The sequence below is a fragment of the Pristiophorus japonicus genome, chromosome 1 (assembly GCF_044704955.1).
Source record: "Pristiophorus japonicus isolate sPriJap1 chromosome 1, sPriJap1.hap1, whole genome shotgun sequence".
In the NCBI taxonomy this organism is placed as follows: domain Eukaryota; kingdom Metazoa; phylum Chordata; class Chondrichthyes; family Pristiophoridae; genus Pristiophorus; species Pristiophorus japonicus.
In genome coordinates this window covers 41,276,988-41,293,798 of record NC_091977.1, presented here as the reverse complement: position 1 = coordinate 41,293,798, position 16,811 = coordinate 41,276,988, and the positions used below count along the sequence as shown (strand labels likewise).

The 16,811-nt window shown below is 46.6% G+C and overlaps 1 protein-coding gene across 7 annotated transcripts in view; it reads right to left on the bottom strand.

Moving 5' to 3' along the window:
* The window catches only part of LOC139262996 (teneurin-3-like), a 924,456-nt gene that overhangs the window by 198,353 nt on the left and 709,292 nt on the right, over window positions 1–16,811 (bottom strand). The window lies entirely within an intron of this gene.

The window sequence follows — 16,811 nt, the reverse complement described above, 5'->3', positions numbered from 1 at the left end:
GGCTGAAGGAAGACCGTATAAGAACATAAGAAATAGGAGCAGGAGTAGGCCATTTGGCCCCTCGAGCCTGCTCCGCCATTCAATAAGATCATGGCTATCTGATCATGGACTCAGCTCCACTTCCCTGCCTGCTCCCCAGAACCCTTTACTCCCTTATCACTCAAATATCTGTCTATCTCCGCATTAAATATATCCAGCCTCCACAGCTCTCTGGGGCAGAGAATTCCATAGATTTACAACCCTGCAATGAAATTCCTTCTTTCAGTTTTAAATGGGCGGCTGCTTATTCTGAGAGTATGACCCTTAGTTTTAGTTTCCCCTAGGAATGGAAATAACCTCTCTGCATCCACTTTGTTGAGCCCCCTCATTATCTTATATGTTTCGAAAAGATCACCTCTCATTCTTCTGATCTTCAATGTATATAGGCCCAACCTACTCAACCTAGCTTCATAAGTCAACCCCGTCATCTCTGGAATCAACCTAGTGAACCTTCTCTGAACAACCTCCAATGCAAGTATAACCTTCCTTAAATACATAGACCAAAACTGTATGCAGTACTCCAGGTGTGGCCTCACCAATACCCTATACAGTTCTGGCAGGACTTCTCTGCTTTTATACTCTATCCCCCTTGCAATAAAGGACAACATTCCATTTGCCTTCCTGATTACTTGCTGTACCTGCATACTAACATTTTGTGTTTCATGCACAAGGACCCCCAGGTCCCTCTGTACTGCAGCACTTTGCAATTTTTCTCCATTTAAATTATAATTTGCTTTTACATTTTTCCTGCCAAAGTGGATAACGTCACATTTACCCACATTAGGTCTTACTGCAGTTGCACAGGGCCTTGGTGAGGCCTCACCTGGAATATTGTGTTCATTTTTGGTCTCCCAATCTGAGGAAGGACGTTCTTGCTATTGAGGGAGTGCAGCGAGGGTTCACCAGACTGATTCCCGGGATGGCAGGACTGACATACGAGGAGAGACTGGATTGACTGGGCCTGTATTCACTGGAGTTTAGAAGAATGAGAGGGGATCTCATAGAAACATATAAAATTCTGACGGGACAGGACAGGTTAGATGCAGGAAGAATGTTCCCGATGTTGGGGAAGTCCAGAACCAGGGATCACAGTCTAAGGATAAGGGGTAAGCCATTTAGGACCGAGATGAGGAGAAACTTCTTCACTCAGAGTTGTTAACCTGTGGAATTCCCTGCCGCAGAGAGTTGTTGATGCCAGCTCGTTAGATATATTCAAGAGGGAGTTAGATATGGCCCTTACAGCTAAAGGGATCAAGGGGTATGGAGAGAAAGCAGGAAAGCCTGGATGGGTCGGAGAGGAATTTTCCCAGATTTTTTCTCCCTAAATTGGCCTGGGTTTTTAATCTGGTTTTCACCTCTCCCAGAAGATCACATGGCTCCGGTTGGGGTGGAGTGTAGAATGTTTTAGTATAAGGGATGACGCAGTTGTGGTGAGGCGGATTGGTTGGGCTGGGTGCTCTTTGCCTTTCCGTCATTGTTCATAGGTTTATATGTAACTTTTAGGGCTGCTGACCAAGGGCCGTGTGGCTCTTTGCCGACCGGCGCGGACACGATGGTTCGGAAGGCTTTCCTTCTGCGCTGTAAATTTCTATGTTTCTATACTCCATCTGCCAAATTTTTGCCCACTGACTCAGCCTGTCTATATCCCTTTGTAGATTTTTTGCGTCCTCCTCACAATTTGCTTTCCCACCCATCTTTGCATCATCAGCAAACTTGCCTACATTACACTCGGCCCCTTCATCCAAGTCATTAATATAGATTGTAAATAGTTGAGGACTCAGCACCGATCCTTGCGGCACCCGACTAGTCACTGTTTGCCAACCAGAAAATGACCCATTTCTCCCAACTCTCTGTTTTCTGTTAGTTAGCCAATCTTGAGGTGTATAAAATTATGAGGGGCCTAAATAAAGTGGATAGAAAGGAATATTTCCCTTAGCAGAGGGGACAAAAACCAGGGGGCATAGATTTAAAGTCATTGGTAGAAGGTTTAAAGGGGAAATTTCTTCACCCAGAGGGTTGTCAGAGTCTGGAACGCACTGCCTAAAAGGATGGTGGAGGCAGATACCCTCACCACATTTTAAAAGTACTTAGATGTGCACTTGAAGTGCCGTAACCGACAGGGCTATGGACCAAGAGCTGGAAAGTGGGATTAGGCTGGATAGCTCTTTTTTTGGCCAGCACGGACACGATGGGCCGAAATGGCCTCCTTCCGTGCTGTAAATTTCTATGATTCTATGATTTCCAGTTAAGCAATGACAGTTGGGGTATCTGGACATTTTCAACACTGCAGCTTAGACAGAGTGCAGGGCTGCACCTGATTGTTGCAGACCAGTTATACTGCACGTCTGACAGGTACCAAGATGCAGTTATACATGCGCAATACTGCATTCTCCAAGCAGCTCATTGTAAAAGTAAAAGAAGAAAAAATAAAGAACTTGCATTTCTATAGCGCCTTTGATACACTCAGGACGTTCCAAAGTAATTTGCAGCCAATGAAGTACTTTTGAAATGTAGTTGCTGTTGCCATGTAGAGTTGGAAAGAGTGGGGGAATTGTGAAGCTTGCCCCAACTTTAAAAATATTTGAAAGTTCTTGGGGAGGGGGACCAACATTTGAAATGCAGGCTCGCATTGGACTGAAGTTATACCACAGTCAGTGCAAACTAGAAGTGATGTGAGGCATCCTCATGGAAAGCATCTAACGCGGCTTATGCTTAGTGCACTTGGGTGTTAAGTCAGAACTTGACACCCAAGTTATGCCGCTACTTTTTGCATCAAAGCACAGCGGAAATCGTTTCACATTGACATGATCATGGAATGTTTCAAAGTCTCAGAATCTCCAGATGAATGGATTTGGCAGGCAGCTTGAGCACTGCTTTGAAACCCTCCGATAATGAGGTATCCTGGATGATCTGCTAACTTCCAGCATATTGCACTGATGCCGCTGCGAATCTACTGCCCACCTGTACCACATCTGACTAGGTACTTTTCTTCTAAAATCCACTCGGCCTCATTACACACAAAGGGGTAGATTTTGACTTTGTGCGATTGTGTAAAACGGATGATAGCAAATCAGCAGCCCGCTTTACATCTCGCCAGATTTGAGAAGTCAATGGAAATCACGAGAGATTTACAAGCTCAAATGAGAATAAACATAAGAACATAAGAATTAGGAGCAGTAGGCCATTGGGTCCCTCGAGCCTGATCCACCATTCAAAGAGATCATGGCTGATCTTCTACCTCAACTCCACTTTCCTGCACTGTCCCCATATCCTGTGATTCCCTTAAAATCCAAAAATCTATCGATCTCGGTCTTGAATATACTCAAAGACTGAGCTGCCACAGCCCTCTGGGGTAGAGCATTCCAAAGATTCACCACCCTCGGTGTTGTGTATAGAAGAAATCCACGAGGCTGAGTACTGTGAGCTAAACTTAGTGTGACCGTAGTCTTCTTTATTACAATTCCAGAGCGCCTAACAGCCAACCTTTTATACTGGCCCTGAAAGTGTGCGCAGGTGACCATTAGGACTCCACCAGTCGCGCCCTCTGGTGGCAAGTATTACATAGTTACATACATAACATCACTCCCCACCCCACCCCCCCAAAGTCTTCGCTACAAATTATTAACAAGTTGAGGCGATCCGGAGCCCTTCGCTCCCTGGTTGATCGTCGAAATTCAAACCCTGGCTTGTGTGAGTTGGCCAGACTATTGCTGCACTGCACTGGGGCTGGTCTGACCGGACTGTCAGGAACGGTGGGTTCATCCTCGTGATTGACAGCGAAGTCGATTGCTGTTTGGGTGTGTGTTGGTGGATCATCAATGGTGAAATCCTCTTCAAGTCGTTCCTGGTTGTCAGTAAATCGCAATTTGGTCTGATCTAAATGCTTTCTGCACATCTGGCCATTTAACAGATTGATTATAAACACCCAATTCCCTTCCTTGGCCAAAACCGTGCCAGCAACCCACTTAGAACCATGACCATACTTCAGGACAAACACAGGGCCGTTAACATCAATGCCACGTGAAACAGCCACGCGGTCGTGGTACATGTTCTGCTGGTGCCGCCGTGTTTTTACGTGATCCTTAAGATCATGGTGGACTAAGGAGAGCCTAGTTTTGAGGGCTCTCTTCATTAACAATTCTGTCGGGGGCACCTCGGTGAGCGAGTGGGGTCGCGTCCGGTAACTGAGCAGAATGCGAGACAAGCGGGTCTGCAGGGAGCCTTCCGTCACGCGTTTCATGCTCTGCTTGATTGTTTGGACTGCCCACTCTGCTTGACCGCTAGACACGGGCTTAAACGGAGCAGACCTGACATGCTTGATGCCATTGCGGGTCATAAACTCGTTGAATTCCGAGCTGGTGAAACATGGTCCGTTGTCGCTGACAAGGATGTCAGACAAGCCATGGGTGGCGAACATGGCCAGGAGGCTTTTAATGGTGGCTGGATGGACATGCTGGATGACATGATTATGCATTCAATCCATTTGGAGTAAGCATCCACAACTACTAAAAACACGTTTCCTATAAAGGGGACGGCAAAATCTACGTGGATCCTGGACCACGGTTTGGAGGGCCATGACCACAGACTCAGTGGAGCCTCCCTTGGTGCATTGCTCAGTTGCAAGCAAATGTGCACTGATGCATGCATGGTTCCAAGTCCGAGTCAATGACGGGCCACCAAACATGCAACCTGGCAATTGCCTTCATCATGACAATGCCTGGGTGGGTACTGTGTAGGTCGCGCATAAACGTTTCCCTGCCTTTTTTTTTGGCAAAACCACACGTTTACCCCATAAGAGATAATCCGACTGGATGGACATTTCATCTTTTTGTCAGTGAAACGGCTTAATTTCATCTTGCATTTCCCCAGGTACGGCCGACTAGTTCCCATTTAGGACGCAACTCTTTACGAATGATAGCACAGGATCCTGGTTGGTACAGGTCCTGATCTGGTGAGCTGTAAGAGGTGACCCCTCGCTCTCAAAAGCATCCATGACCAGTAGCAAGTCTGCGGACTGTGCCATTTCAACCCCAGTGGTGGGTAATGGTAGCCAGCTGAGAGCACTGGCACAGTTTTCTGTGCCTGGTCTGTGGTGGATAACATAGTCATAAGCGAATAATGTTAGCGCCCATCTTTGGATGCGGGACAAAGCACTGGTATTTATAACGTTGCTCTCTGAAAACAGCGAAATGAGCAGCTTGTGGTCAGTTTCAAGCTCAAACCGAAGTCCAAATAGGTATTGGTGCATTTTCTTAATCCCATATACACATGCTAATGCCTCTTTCTTGACCATACTATAGGCGCTCTCAGCCTTAGACAGACTTCTAGAGGTGTATGCAACTGGTTGGAGGTTGCCCGATACATTGGTTTGCTGTAACACACATCCGACCACGTACGATAAGGTGTCACAAGCTAGCACGAAACATTTACATGGGTCATAGTGTACAAGTAACTTATTTGAACATAACAGGTTCCTGGCCTTCTCAAAGGCTGTGTTTTGAGGTTTGCCCCAAACCCAGTCGTCACCCTTCCGGAGCAACATGTGCAAAGGCTAACAACGTGCTCAACCCAGGTAGAAAGTTACTGAAATTGTTGAGGAGTCCCAGGATCGAACGCAACTCCATCACATTCTGTGGTCTGGGTGCATTCTTGATGGCCTCTGTCTTTGAGTCCATGGACCAGATGCCATCTGCTGCAATCTTTCTCTCCAAAAATTCGACTTCTGGCGCCAGGAAAACACACTTGGAGCGTTTCAGCCTGAGTCCCACTCTGTGTCGGCAACTTAGAACCTCTTCCAGGTTGTGTAGATCTTCGATGGTGTCACAACCAGTGATCAGGATGTCGTCTTGAAATACAACGGTGCACGGAACAGATTTCAGCAAACTCTCCATGTTTCTCTGGAAAATGGCTGCAGCCAAGCGAATCCCGAAAGAGCACCTGTGGTATATAAACAGCCCTTTGTGCATGTTGATGCACATCAGTCTTTTCGAAGATTCAGCCAGCTCCTGTGTCATGTAGGCGGAGGTTAAGTCCAACTTGGTGAACCACTTCCCCCCCGCTAACGTTGCGAACAGTTCATCCGCCTTAGGCAGCAGGTACTGGTCCTGTAGTGAGACTCGGTTAATCGTTGCCTTGTAGTCTCCGCAGATTCTGACCGTGTCATCGCTTTTCAACACCGGAACAACAGGACTGGCCCGCTCGTTGAACTCGATTGGTGACATGATTCCTTCGCGGTGGAGTCTGTCCAGTTCGATCTCAACTTTCTCCCTCATCATGTACGGAACCGCCCGAGCCTTGTGATGGAAGGGCCGTGCATCGGGGCCAAGATGGACCTGTACCTTGACGCCTGTGTTGCCGATGCCTGGTTTGAATAGCGAGGGAAACTTGCTCAGCACTTGAGCACACAAGGTCTCATCCGCTGAAGATAGTGCTTTGATGTCGTTCCAATTCCATCTAACCTTTTCTAGCCAGCTTCTGCCGAGTAGAAATTCACAATGATAGGCCATGCACAGCTCCATCATACGATACCTTCACTGCCGGACTTCCAATGACTGGTATGAGCTCCTTGGTGTAGGTATGCAGCTTTGCATTAATCGGGCTCAGTTTGGGCCTTTGTACCTTATTGCCCCACAGTTTCTCGAAAGCTTTCTGGCTCATAATTTTCTGACTCGCACCTGTGTCCAACTCCATGGATACTGGAACTCCATTTAATTTGACTTTCAGGATTACAGGAGGGCTCTTGGTGGTGAAGGTATGTACCCCATACACTTCTTCCTCAGGTTGAGTAGCCTGTGCTGCGTGATCCACGCCAGATCGATCATCCTCTGCCACGTGGTATGTCGCAGCACTTTTGCACATTTCCTGGAGGTGCCCCATCATTGCGCAGCCTTTGCACACGTTGTGCTTGAATCGATATTGATGGCCCAATGATTACCCCCGCAGTGCCAACACGATGCTAATGGATTCACATTCACCCCCAATGGCAGACTCTGAGTCATCACAAGTCTTGCAGCCGCGGACGTAGAGGCCCTGCCATATGCAGTTTGGCCTGCTAGCGACGTTCTTTTATGCACAGTACTTGCCGGTGAGCTTCGATGTTGAGAAGATAGCTGTTTGATGTTATCGTCCGTGGCCTTGCATGCCTGGGTGATCGCAATGGCCCTGCTCAGGTTTAGGATTTCGGCAGCCAGCAGCTTTCGAAGAATGACCTCGTGGCTGATGCCCAGCACGAAAATGTCCCGCAGCATTTGCCCCAACGCAGCTCGAAAATCACAAGGTCCCACGAGGCATCTCAGGTCGGCGACATAATCCGCCACATCCTGGTCCCCGGAGCGATGTTGTGTGTAAAAACATCTGGCCGTGAGGATACTCGCCTTCGGCTTGAGGTGGTCCCGAACCAGGGTGCACAACTCTGTATATTCCTTCTCCGTTGGTTTTGTCGGTGCGAGCAGATTTTTGATGAGGCCGTATATTTTAGGTCCACAGACGGTGAGGAGAACTGCCCTGAGCTTGGCCACGTTAGTGTCTCCTTCCAGCTTGTTGGCCACGAAGTACTGGTCGAGACGCTCGACGAAGGCTTCCCCATCATCATCCTCTACGAATCTCTCTAATATTCCGATGGCAGCCATGGTTGCGTGAAAGTTCCTATTCTGTTACTCGTCGCCAATTGTTGTGTATCGAAGAACTCCACAAGGCTGAGTACTGTGAGCTAAACTTAGTGTGATCTTAGTTTTCTTTATTACAACTCCAGAGTGCCTAAACAACATGGCAGGCAACCTTTTATACTGGCCCTGCACGTGTGTGCAGATGACCATTAGCACTCCAACAGTCACGCCCTCTGATGGCAAGTATTACATAGTTACAAACATAAAACTCAGTGAAAATGTTTCTCCTCATCTTCTTCTCAAAACGAATGACTATGTCCGGAGTGCTTCCTTGAAGCTGCTCCCACTCCGTTGCTATAACTATGTGCATCAACATGGTTCCTGCCGCACTTCCGGTGAAGTCACGGTGCGGATGCAGCTCCCAGAAAATTCCCAGACAATGTCTGCTTTGCAAATGTTTAAGCACTATTGCTGCAAAAACGCTGCGTTTTAACACACAACAAAAGAAATAACATTAAGCAAGCCAACACCGAAAAATTCAGAGCGCTAAGTTTCTCAGGACATTGAGTACAGTGCTCCCTCTGTCGTTCCTTCTGCCCTTCAGTCTGAAAACCTGCGGCCTGTAACATTAAGTAGCGACAGAAGTGCAAGAAATACCTTGTGCAATATACCGGAAGCTGGAACTTCACAGAGAGGTTAAATGAGGCACCGCAGCCCAAGTTCAAACAAAGTTCAACACCTCATCGTCAGTCTTAGGTTGTATTTTTGGGTGTGGGGGGCAAAGAATTGACAGAATAAATACAAACACGATTAGTTTTGCCATGTGGTGTAATCCAATGAAGCTGAGGATGTCAAAGTAGACGCAGCATGGCAACATTCTCAAAATGCAAATAGGCCCAGACATGACAGTTTTTTCCTGAGAAATAATAATTGGTTAGATGTCTAACGCTCGCTTGTTAGAGGTAGGTTCAGCTGGGTCATGTTCCTGGGTAACTGAACGATGTTTTTATGCTAATGGCGAGCCATTTTGCAAATGTCAAACATGACATAAATGGCAGAAGATGAGGCACTGGAGATCTGAGAGGCAACTGCAGGTTGCGCTCGGCAGAGCAGTAAAGTGAACAGTCCCATTTAGAGGGAGAAAAACGACCATGTATCCAAGACCAGCAGTTCAGCCAAGTACACTGCAGCGGAGATAATGCAAGCACAGATTGCAGATTATGGCGAGCAGTCACTGAATTGCACCCCCTGCTCCTCTCTCAAAATTGAAATTGTGAGCACAATGAAAGAATTAATGCGTGTTCCGATCGCCCCCTTGCATCCTGGCTCCATTAAGGAGTGAGCTGGACCACCTCCGTTGCCATTTGCTGCTTCAGTTTGAAGATTACTTTGCAAGTTGTTGCAAGCAGCGAGTAAAAAAAGCTCTGAGAGATGAATCTGACTCACCGGCTGAGTTGTGGTCCCTCTGGCTGCTTTCTGTTAACAAGCAGAAGATGGCTTTCCCAATGCTTTTGCTGGCAGTAATAAGCTGGCACCACCAAGGGGGAGAACGCAGATCAGGAATGGCTGGTTTGAGTTAGAAGTTCGGGCGGCTACAGAAAAAGGTTTCAATGACCTTGATCTAAATGTAGGGTGGGGAAAGGAATCAACAAGATTTCCCACTCCATTTAGGTGCTCGGTGGGTAGCACTCTCGCCTCCGAGTCAGAAGGCTGCGGGTTCATGTCCCATTCCAGAGACAACAATCTAAGCTGACACTCCTAGAATCATAGAATGGTTACAGCGTGGAAGGCGGCCATTCGGTGCAGTACTGAGGGAGTGCTACACTGTCGGAGGTGCTGTCCTTTGGATCAGACATTAAATCAAGGCCAAATCTGCCCTCTCAGGTGGACCTAAAAGATCCTATGGAACTATTCCAAAGAAGAACAGGAGAATTCTTCGCTGAGTTCGGGCTGATATTCATTCCTCAACCAACATCACTCAAACAGATTATCTGGTCATTAACGCATTGCAGTTTGTGGGACCTTGCTGTGCGCTAATTGACTTCTGCATTTCCGACCACAGTTTACGTCCTGGAAACTTTCAGAAAGTTCTGGCCCAAATGCAAATAAGTGGTAACCATAGATCTTCCTCCCCCACCACTGTCAACAGTGACTACATCTCAAAAGTATTTAACTGACTTTAAAGTGCTTTGGGATGCCTGAGGTTGGGAAAGTTTCTATATAAATGCAAGTTCTTTCTTTTTTCCATTCAGCACACTGGAAACTATACACGCGTGGGGATCAGCGGAGGATAGCAGTGATGCTGCTATAGATGACTCCTCTTTCCAAGTCCAAATCTGGATCGGAGGTGGAATATGGACAGAGGAGGTGTGGGTTTGTGGCTTGAGTTTTTATATTTGCATTGTTGATTATTTAAAAAAATCAAGAAACACTAATAACTAATAGTAAGTAATGGCTTCATATCCTGAGACACAGAAATAAGTGGAACATGTGGGTTTATCTTCTAAACACTAAACTTTCTTGCTTGGTTTACCTTCTGGAAACTTTTAGAATGCCTGATCCAAACCCAAAACAAGTGGTAACATTAGATGTTCCACCGCTCCGCCCCCCCCTCCAACCTGCCCATTCCCACCACCACCCCCTCCGCCCCACTCCCCCACCACTCTGTCAAACTGCTTGCCAACATTCAATGCCTAGCGTTTGCACATTGCCACTTTGGTACCGAAGAGCATCCAATGACTTTGGAACCATTCTCCAGAACGGGGAGGGGGTGGGGTCAGGGGGGAGTCGGGAAGAAGACGATAACGGCGGTGAAAGAAGGCTAAACCGCAAGCCTGACTTTAAAAGTGATCTCGGGGTGAAACGGCAGCGCTTTTGTGACTCGGGAGGAATGTTCAAAGGATTTTAGAAAGTTCACATACAATCAGTTTCCAGGATGTGTTGTGACTCTTGCTTCTTTTGACCACACTCCAGTGGAACACATGCCCTTTGAAGAGCGAGGAGTGCAAGCATCAAGGAGAGCTGACACACAGCCAGAGGCGCGCAATTAAAATCAGCATCACATTTTCCATCACCTCGTCAGCTCCCTGGCACCATTACAAAATTTGAAGTCTCAGTTTTTAACGGAGGGATTTTGACTCCCAGGCCTGTTAAATATTCAGGCTCAGACTCCCGCCTAAACCCGACTGGAATCACTGCAAGGCTGGAGCGGGAATTTGAACGGCAGTAGGCTGCAGCCAAGGACCTGCGGGAAAGGCCCTGGCATTCAGATGCAGAGGTCATCGCATTGGGGGAAGGTGGAGTGGGGCAAGGCGGAGGAGGCCCAAGGTTTCCTTATGGGGTCCGGAGGAAAACTTTTTGGAGAAAAATGTTAAAACATATCTTGCTGGCCCTCGATCCAGCTCATGGCTGCTTTGGTTTGGTGAGGAAGCTGCGATTGCGCTCCCGCTCAGATCACAGGTTGAAAAGATAGAGCAGGCCCAATGGCATTATCGGAGCCTGACCTTGATATTTAAAGAGGACCCAGCTCGAGGGCGGCTGTCCTTGCCGCCTGCAATTTTAAATTGCAACCAGTCATTTTGGGTCAGGAAGAGAGAGGTTAAATCCCCCCCACTCCATTTTAACAGCATCCCGGCTTGGGGAGAGAGAGTTAAACTTGTGGCCTTACTCAAACTCCATTTTTCAAATTTCTGTGCCTTTCTAGAAAAAAGATTTCCCCTGTTCTCCAATTGCAGCAAAAGTGTAAATGAGAAAAAAGAAATGCACGTGTGATTTTGGCAGTGAAGAGATGAAACCTGCCCTCCCACTCTGCTGAATGATTCAGAAAACGCACAAGCAACTTCCTAAGTGACACTGGGCAGTGAACAAGCACTGAAGCTGGTAGCCTGCTCTAAAGAAGCAGTACAGCACTGTATTCCAGTCGGACTACTGGTTAATGAGCAGGTACCTGATGCACACCTGACAACCGTCCAATATTAGGACTTCATTCTGCTTAATTCTGCCCAATCTCAACAGAAATTGGAGCTGAAGCTGACTGTGACTCGAATAACATTTTACCCGACCTACGTGACGCAGAGAGGAAATAAACCAGTACTTAAGCGACATGACGTTAGTTAAATATGCCTAAAAACAGCAAGCTACTGTATTGAGGCAGATGGTTAGAGAGTGTACATTTTAGCCTCTTTTGGCCATGTTGATCAAACTGACCAGGTGCAGGAAGGCACCTAATACAAATCTAAAGGACCACCTTCCGATGCCTTTCAGCAGCAACACGAGCCACTGGGCAAGACTGCACTTCTACAAATCACTTTGGCACCAACACTGAGGTTAATGCCAAGCTCCAGTAACGCTATTATTTTTCTTGGCAACAATAAGCATTTTAAAAAATTTAAATGAACTTCCCTCACTCAATATACAAGTGCCGGCTTGGCTCAGTGGTCGCACTATTTCCTCGGAGTCAGAAGGTCATAGGTTCAAGCCTCACTACAGGAGTTGAGCATGTAATCAAGACCGACCCTTCAGTGCAATGCTGACCACGGGGGCTGCATTGTTGGACGGTTGGGATGAGCTTTTAAACTGAGGCCCTGCCTGCCCTCTCAGATGGATGCAAGAGATCCCATGGCACTATGTGAAGAGTAGGGATGGTGCCTTGCCCAACATTTATTCTCCAGCAAAATAGATTAGCTGGTCACTTAGCTCATTGCCCTTTGTGGGACCTTGCTGTGCACAGATTGACTGCTATGTTGGGCCATATAGCAACCGTGACTGCACTTCAAAACTAGTTCCATGTCTGAGCATATGAAAGATGCGATATAACTGCAATTGTTTTTGTTTACATGTTAAAAGACTTACTAAAATATCTGCAATAAGACTTGCATTTATATAGCAACTTTCACAACCACCGGACGTCCCAAATCACCTTACAGCCAATGAAGTACTTTTTGAACTGTAGTCGCTGTTGTGATCGACGAAACGTGGTAGCCAATTTTCTCACAGCAAGCTCCCACAAACAGCAAAGTGATAATGACCAGATAATCGTTGTTTGGCGATGCCGATTGAGGAATAAGTATTGGCCAGGACACCGGGGATAACCCCCTGCTCGTCTTTGAAATAGTGTCACGGGATCTTTTATGTCCACCTGAGAAAGCAGAGGGGGCCTCGGTTTAAGGTCTCATCCGAAAGACAGCACCTCTGACAGTGCAGCACTCCCTCAGCACTGCACTGGAGTGTCAGCCTAGATTTTTGTGCCCAAGTGTCTGGAGTGGGACTTGAACCTTCTGATTCAGAGGTGTGGGTGCTACCCACTGAGCCATGGCTGACACTATATTAATTCAAAATAAAATTGAAAAGATATAAAATCAATTCAACTAGTGCAAAGCAAAACATGGTAACCTACAAACGTAGGTCCCCTGTAGTCAGAATCAGGGGAAGTCATAACGGGGAATAAAGAAATGGCAGACCAATTGAACAAGTACTTTGGTTTGGTATTCACTAAGGAGGACACAAACAACCTTCCGGATATAAAAGGGGTCAGAGGGTCTAGTAAGGAGAAGGAACTGAGGGAAATCCTTATTAGTCGGGAAATTGTGTTGGGGAAATTGATGGGATTGAAGGCCGATAAATCCCCAGGGCCTGATGGACTGCATCCCAGAGTACTTAAGGAGGTGGCCTTGGAAATAGCGGATGCATTGACAGTCATTTTCCAACATTCCTTAGACTCTGGATCAGTTCCTATCGAGTGGAGGGTAGCCAATGTAACACCACTTTTTAAAAAAGGAGGGAGAGAGAAAACAGGGAATTATAGACCGGTCAACCTGACCTCAATAGTGGGTAAAATGATGGAATCAATTATTAAGGATGTCATAGCAGCGCATTTGGAAAGAGGTGACATGATAGGTCCAAGTCAGCATGGATTTGTGAAAGGGAAATCATGCTTGACAAATCTTCTGGAATTCTTTGAGGATGTTTCCAGTAGAGTGGACAAGGGAGAACCAGTTGATGTGGTATATTTGGACTTTCAGAAGGCTTTCGACAAGGTCCCACACAAGAGATTAATGTGCAAAGTTAAAGCACATGGGATTGGGGGTAGTGTGCTGACATGGATTGAGAACTGGTTGTCAGACAGAAAGCAAGGAGTAGGAGTAAATGTGTACTTTTCAGAATGGCAGGCAGTGACTAGTGGGGTACCGCAAGGTTCTGTGCTGGGGCCCCAGCTGTTTACACTGTACATTAATGATTTAGACGAGGGGATTAAATGTAGTATCTCCAAATTTGCAGATGACACTAAGTTGGGTGGCAGTGTGAGCTGCGAGGAGGATGCTATGAGGCTGCAGAGTGACTTGGATAGGTTAGGTGAGTGGGCAAATGCATGGCAGATGAAGTATAATGTGGATAAATGTGAGGTTATCCACTTTGGTGGTAAAAACAGAGAGACAGACTATTACCTGAATGGTGACAGATTAGGAAAAGGGGAGGTGCAACGAGACCTGGGTGTCATGGTACATCAGTCATTGAAGGTTGGCATGCAGGTACAGCAGGCGGTTAAGAAAGCAAATGGCATGTTGGCCTTCATAGTGAGGGGATTTGAGTACAGGAGCAGGGAGGTGTTGCTACAGTTGTACAGGGCCTTGCTGAGGCCACACCTGGAGTATTGTGTACAGTTTTGGTCTCCTAACTTGAGGAAGGACATTCTTGCTATTGAGGGAGTGCAGCGAAGGTTCACCAGACTGATTCCCGGGATGGCGGGATTGACATATCAAGAAAGACTGGATCAACTGGGCTTGTATTCACTGGAGTTCAGAAGAATGAGAGGGGACCTCATAGAAACGTTTAAAATTCTGATGGGTTCAGACAGGTTAGATGCAGGAAGAATGTTCCCAATGTTGGGGAAGTCCAGAACCAGGGGTCACAGTCTAAGGATAAGGGTAAGCCATTTAGGACCGAGATGAGGAGAAACTTCTTCACCCAGAGAGTGGTGAACCTGTGGAATTCTCTACCACAGAAAGTTGTTGAGGCCAGTTCATTGGAGATATTCAAGAGTGAGTTAGATATGGCCCTTACGGCTAAAGGGATCAAGGGGTATGGAGAGAAAGCAGGAAAGAGGTACTGAGGGACTGATCAGCCATGATCTTATTGAATGGTGGTGCAGGCTCGAAGGGCCGAATGGCCTACTCCTGCATCTATTTTCTATGTTTCTATGTTGCTGTAAATTTTACAGAAGTGGGATGAAAAGCCCACATTTCTGGTGAAATTACGGCAGCGGAGTTGGAGCAATTCTGAGGAAACTCCTGGCCCGTAGTATTCCCACCGTTAAGGCCCTCCATAATGTAAAGCACTTGCCTTCCAGAGAAAGGCACTGTGGGATCGGAGACCCACATTTTGGTGGGTCTTAAAATTGCCAAGGCTTAAGAGTTGAATCCTCAGGTCAGGATTCACTCTCTTTCAGTTATGGACACCAAGGGGTCTCTGGCCTGGGATTATGGCTGTTCGGATCAGCGAAAACAAATGGGGAAGGGTGGCGCACGGACAAGGTGAATCTCTGCTAAATATTGGGACTCAAGTGACCCAAGTGACAATAGGTAAATGCCATGATGGATGATAACTCCATGGCTACTAATGAAATGCGGCCAGCTATAAAATACATTCATCAGTGGAATGTGGTGTCTGCCACTCTTTGCAGACCGTGGGGGAGGTGCTGTACCCCACTTGGAAAATGCTAAAACCAAGTGTTCAAATCACTTACGTCAAATCTCTACAAACATTAACACAGACATAAATAGTGCTTGAAACAGGGAGTATAAATGTGAAATCAAGGCCATAAGTGGATGTAAAAAATCCTATAGCCTAATTTGATGAAGAGCAGTGGAGCTCTCAGTGTCCGGGCCAACATTCATCTCTCGATCAACAACACCAAAAAGGGAGGAATTGTTCATTTATCTGAATGCCGTTTGTGGGACCCATCTGTGCTTTGTGTTTGCCTGGACAACAGCGCCTATGCATTAAAAGCATTTTTCTAGTGTTTTATAAATGAAAATTCATTTTTTGTTATCCCTTTAGATCTTTACACAAACTCGTTTAACCAAAGCTGGCTTCACAAATGTCAGCCAAATCACATGGTAATTACTTACAAAATGTCTCTTTCCACTGGGGAGCTGGGCAGTGCTTGCAAAGATGGAAGAAAATTGATTTTTCTATTTCACATGTTCATGGATTTTTATTTCACACTCGGGGTGGCAGACTGTCAGCTTTAGTAATGGGTTTCTGGGGATATTTTCCTCTTTAATAACATCTTGTAATTGAACTAAATCTGTGAATCTGCATCCTGAGAGAATGTGTTCAGGCCAGAATAACCAACTGGAATTGAATATGATCCCTCAGTGGGGAGGAGGGGGAAAAAAAAGTGAGGCTGTAATATAAACTGGGCATATAACAGGAGTTTGACAAGGAATACTTAAGAATTTACCTCCTGAAATATCCACTCCTCCCGTTCTGAAGGGGCTGACTAATCTTGGAGTGTGATCCACGGGAGCCAGCTGTTCTCTGGTACCCCACCCAAGTGGCCATTCTGGATGTGTGAGATGAGACCGTAAGTGGAGGGCATTCATCCATGGGGGTCATGAGCTAAGCTTGATCTGTTCTTCACTGGATGGCCACATATGAACATTGTCCAGCATGCATCACTGGCCAGCAATCAGGAGCAAGAACGTGGCCTTGTTTTGGCCAACCCGAGTTAGAGGCGGTGAGGCCATTTGTTGCTACCATACTGCCCGAGTTGTAAAGCAAACACTGTATTGTCCTTATATAACAACTTGTATTTATATAGCGCCTTCAACGCAGCGAAACGTCCCCAAGAGCTTCACAGGAGTATTATGAGATTTTAAAAATTGACACCGAGTCAAAAAGTATAAATTAGCGCAGGTGAAAGAGGTAGGTTTTAAGGAGCGTCTCGAAGGAGGAAAGAGAGGTAGAGAAGTGGGGAGGTTTAGGCAGGGAGTTCCACAGCGTGGGGCCGAGGCAACAGAAGGCACGGCCACCAATGGTTGAGCGATTATAATCAGGGATGCTCAAGAGGGCAGAATAAGAGGAGCACAGATATCTCGGGAGGTTGTGGGGCTGGAGGAGATTACAGAGATAGGGAGAGTGAGGCCATGGAGGGATGTGAAAACAAGG